The sequence below is a fragment of the Lolium perenne genome, chromosome 2, assembly GCF_019359855.2.
Source record: "Lolium perenne isolate Kyuss_39 chromosome 2, Kyuss_2.0, whole genome shotgun sequence".
NCBI classification, from domain to species: domain Eukaryota; kingdom Viridiplantae; phylum Streptophyta; class Magnoliopsida; order Poales; family Poaceae; genus Lolium; species Lolium perenne.
The window spans coordinates 304949563-304954739 of record NC_067245.2 but is presented as its reverse complement, the minus strand read 5'-3'; the positions used below and the strand labels follow the sequence as shown (position 1 = coordinate 304954739).

Here is a 5177-nt window from a genome sequence, read left to right as displayed (position 1 = left end):
ATGTCTTCTGTGCCATGCATCCGAGGAGGCGGCAGCGAGAGCTTCGGCATCGTGCTGTCCTGGAAGGTGAAGCTCTCGTGCCCGTCCCGCCCAAAGTCACCATGTTCAAGCTCACAAAGATGGTCAACGAGAGCGTCGTACACATCCTCACCAAATGGCGGGTAGTCGCGCCAGCTCTCCCCAAAAACCTCTTCATACGGGTGGTCGTGCAGAAGGACGCAACCGAGTTCCAGTCCATGTACCTCGGCACGTGTGACGCGCTCCTGCCATTGATGGGAAGCCGCTTCCTGGAGCTCGGCCTAAACCGGACGCACTGCAACGAGATGACCTGGATCCAGTCTGTGCCCTACATCTACCTGGGCAGCACCGCCACCGTGGAGGACATCCTCAATAGAACCACCTCAGATGGCTTCCGCAAGGCCACGTCTGACTACGTCCGCCAGCCCATCCCCAAGGACGGCTGGGTCAAGATTTTCGACTTCCTGGCACAGCCCAACGCCGGAATCATGATCGTTGACCCCTACGGCGGGAAGATCAGCGCCTTCCCGAAATCGGCAACTCCCTTCCCTCACTGTGGCGGCGTGCTATTAAACATCCAGTACATGAACTTCTGGTCGGCCACCGCAGACGGTTGGGCGCAGATCAAGTGGCTCAAAGACTTCTACGCGTTCGTGAGCAGCAACCCGAGGCAGGCGTATGTGAACTACATGGACCTTGACCTCGGTCAAAATGTCGTCGTGGGCAACATCACCAGCTACGAATCTGCCAAGGTTTGGGGGGAGAAGTACTACAAGGATAACTTCAAGAGGCTCGCGTTTGCCAAGGGCAAGGTTGATCCCAACGACTACTTCAGAAACGAACAGAGCATCCCAACACTAGTGGCGAGAAAGTAGATGGCATGCGGGCACAATATATATATGCGCGGAGGAATGGTTTTATATCGGTATATGTTTAGATGAGTGTTTTTACATTGTGTTTTATTATTTATGTGCTCGTGTAATATCGTGTACCAAGAATAATAAGCAGTGAAGAAAGGAATAACAGGATCATGATCAACCTTGTTGTTGTCCGGGCTGCCACGAACGAATCTCGGCAGCTCAACGCGGCGCTTATGTGCCGACGCCAGGATGAAAATCCAGGTCGATCGCCAGTTGCTGCCTTCAATCCCCATCTCAACTTGCATCAGTCTAGCTCGCTCTTTTTTTTGGATCGTGTGGAAAATGGAGACATCTAGGCGGTAGCAGCCACTGAAATAGCAGTTTATTCGGTGAGTTCAGATGTATCCATTCGAAGAATCAGCTGTCAAACTAACTTGTCCATTTAAATAAGATCAAAACAATATTTTGACGTGACAGATTGAAAATAGTGCAAGCACTTGTAGAAAATTCGGCAATGGAAAGAACTATTCAGACTGTGCAAGTACATGTAGAAAGTTTGGCCATGGAAAGAACTATTCAAATGATTACCTCTAAGGTCGCATTGTTCGGCTTCCAACAGTGCAATACGTATTGACCACTAATTTGAGAAGTGCTTGAAGCATAAAATGGATCAAATGTGCGATTTTTAGAAATTGCATATGGCTTACTGTGCAGGAAAAATAGGAGCTATTTTTAGTATCCCGTGAAACTTTACCACGTGAGTTAATATATAGGGATTTATTAGTTGGGCTCCGTCAAGTCTTACACCATTTGATTTATATCATGATTCGTGCTAACCATGAGTTGCAACATAAGTTGAAATTGAAGTTTGATGGCATCATCTAACTGAGAACGAAGTTAGTTATCAGACGGCTGAGAAATAGTCACATTGTAATATATATGTAATCCTATCATGGAGGTGCTTTGGAGTTTCAGAAATTTTTGGAAATTTGGGGAACTCAAATTGTTCCAAATAGGATGTGCTTCGAAGGTTCGTGGTCTTTGCCTAGGAGTGCAAAGTTTCTGTCCGTTGTACGGTTGGGGTTCAGGAGAAATCCCAGCTCGACTTGCGTTGATGCTTGCAGCGGTGACGCCCTGGCCCCTCTCTCCTCGCTAGAGGTATTGCCATGGACCCGTCCATTCGTGCTAACCATCTTTGGGACAGACAAGTTTTTTAGGCGAAAGCTCTCGACGTTATCGCTGCGATAGCAAGGCTGAGCACACGGTTGGACGGCTGAAAAGAATACAAAGCGAGACCACGTTAATGGTGACGGTGACACCCATTGCAGTCCCGCGCCGGCACGCCCTTCCGAGGAGGTCGACAGATCTCGTCGGAGCAGTGGCCGCCACCTTCGTCTCCGCGATGGTCACCACAGCCGCGAGATGCGTGACGAGCTGCGCGAGGTAGTCCTTCGGTGTCGTTGGTTCCTTGCTTGCCGGCGAGGCAGTTGGCGGCATGCAAGATGCTGCCGTTGGTCAACGACCAATAAGGCGGGCGACAGCCAGCCCATGCGTATCCATGAGATCCTCCACGTACGCATGCAAAGAAAAAGTCGTGTCGCTTTCCCACATGGTGGATTCAACCACTACATGTCTTTCTCCTCGTGTCCGCGTCAATCATCCATCCAGCTGCCGCTGTCCTCTATTCTCTCATGAACCCAGAGCACACGATACCAAACCCAATCTTACTATTTGATGGTTTGTTGATGTATACCCCAGTAGATTAGAAAAATAATGGAACAAAATCGCCCCATATATGCCACAAATCATAACTCTCATCATAACACAATTTGTATGCTATTGCATCAAAGATTTACAAAATATATTGTACATACGACCTTTTACGGCAACCTTTCCAACAAATAACTGTAATCATGTCTTAATTTTATGGAAGGGAAAAATAGCTCATTTCATCTACTCTTTTCAATTTGACTCATCTCTGTTTGGTGTCATATTCCCCAATGTGTTCTTATGTCTCCTGTGTCCATTTTTTCTTTTAATTATATGGAAGGGAAAAATAGCTTGTTTTCTGGATTTCTTTTTTGCAGTGAACAAAATAGAGAAGAAATAGGAGGGCGGATCAGATCGACTGGAGATTCACACGTGCGTACGTGTTCCAACTAGATGATGCCGCCCTTGTAGAAAAAGCGCGGATGTGTAGAGATCATCCGATTCAAAAAGAATGGAGTTAGGACATCTTCAGCTGTGTGAGGCAAAAAAAAGGGTCTCCACCGCAGCCTAGCGATCCGACGCAGACTGGTTGGACTGTCTGCGGAGACGCAAACACGGCCCAAATTTACGTAAATTTTCGTTCTGAATGTGTCTGCACGGACATGGGTCACACGGCGCAGTTCGCGCCCTTCGCGCTTGGGCCCGCCCGCCAGCTCTCGAGGCTGCTTCGCCTTCTGCGCGTTAGTACTGGCAGGCGACGCCCCGAAGCTTTTTTCGCCGTGTTAATAGCGTGTCTTGCCTTTCGCGGGCCTCCTCTAGCGGCGTCGTTGCGGCTTTAGCGGCAGGGCATTGAAGGCGAGGCAACAGCCCAGCCTTTTTAAGGGCCAATGGTGGCGGTCATTTCCTTGACCACACTAGTGGCATCGTCCTAGTCCTTGGTGCCAGCCTTCTTCCCACCCACACCATGGGAAAAAGCTGACCCGTCCACAGGACAAAGCTCGACGGTGAGGCCGGCTCTTTGCGTGGCGGCAAGAAGCCGCGATAGTGCCGCTACGTCTCGGTGGAGTTTGCGTGCCAGCTATGGGAGGGGAATAGACCAATGCCATTTATGTGGACATCCCATCTATTGATACAACCGTTGTACCTACATCTACACAAGTATAAGGACCTATCACTCGAGCTCGTGCCAAACAACTTAACTATCATGTACTTTCGTTTCTCGGAAATATTCCTCACATACATGAGAATATGATGTTGCCTAAAACATATGTGTTTATTGCTCTTAGGAATGATGGACCTAGCATGGACGAGAGGTGCAACCATTGGATCATGATCTTGCATGAAGATGTAGATCTTGTATGTCTCAACACTCTTCTTGGCCTTCTTCTTCCGATGGTCCTGCTTGAGTACCTTGAAGATGTATATCTTGTAGGTCTCCAAGCCTTTTCGGGTCTTCATTGCAACGATGTGTTCCCGATCAATAGTTCGTCCTTGCTCTCGTCGCACGGTCCGACGGGGACCCTGGTTCCCGCGACGTCGATAGTAGCCCTCGGGCGTGGCCCGGTGGACCCTGGGGAGTCCTCTGGTAGGTGGCGGTGCGCCTAAGGCCGCGATCGGGCCGTCGGGCCACGCCCTTACTCCTGGCGCCAAGAGGGGCAAACAGACACGATAATGCATGTAAAACGCATGCATGAACTTTGTAGTTTGTTGACACATATTTCCACATATTTGCAACATATATGATGTTATATTCATGTTTTATATTATTTTTTGGGATTTACCAATGATCCCCTTTATTTTGGTTAAAACCATGCAAGGCATGAAAACCCTGTTTTGTGTATTTTTAGCTTTCAGGGACCTCAACGAATGGAGTTAGGATTCTGGGGATTTCAATATTTTATCAAGATAATCATCTGGAGCACTTGGACCTCACGAGAAGGGCCAGGAGGGCCAAAAGAGCCCATGTGGCGCGCCCAGTTGCCTTTCCCTCCTTGGACGTATGATTTGCTTGATTCTTTCGCCCATGTACTCCATCTAATCTAAAAAAAACCTCTATACAAAGGACTTTCTGATGCTTCCTCGAGGAGAGCGTCGCGGAAACACCGAAACACCAAAACAGAGCTAGAACCAGCGAAGATTGGAAGGGAAAACTCCGCCCGAGCCGCCAACGGAGGGATCTCTACCTTCTCCAAAGTCTCCATCATCATCACAATGATGAATAGGGAGTAATCCACCTCTGGACTATGGGTTTGTGTCAGAGCTTGATCTATTTCTCTCTTGTTGTTTATAGATCTAGTACCATATGAGCTGCCCAACATGATTATGGGCTATGTGTAATTCCTATGTGGATCTTTATTCTATGATTTGATATATGAGATTGGAACCTATTACATGGAAGATGTATTGATAGATGCATATCATGTACCTCGTTTTTTGGTACTTGTTCTGATCCAACTTATATGCAAGAGCATGTGTGGGGAGAAGTATTTATTAGATGGAGTAGCATTGTGGTAGTGATTGAATAGTAACAACAAATTCAAGATCTACTATGGTATTTACATTTATTTTGTTGCCTCACTAGGGATAACA

At 47.7% G+C, this 5177-nt stretch overlaps 1 pseudogene; it reads left to right on the top strand.

The window, feature by feature from the left end:
* LOC127329652 (berberine bridge enzyme-like Cyn d 4) lies at nt 1-1025 on the top strand (annotated as a pseudogene).
* Nucleotides 1026-5177: the final 4152 nt, after the last annotated feature.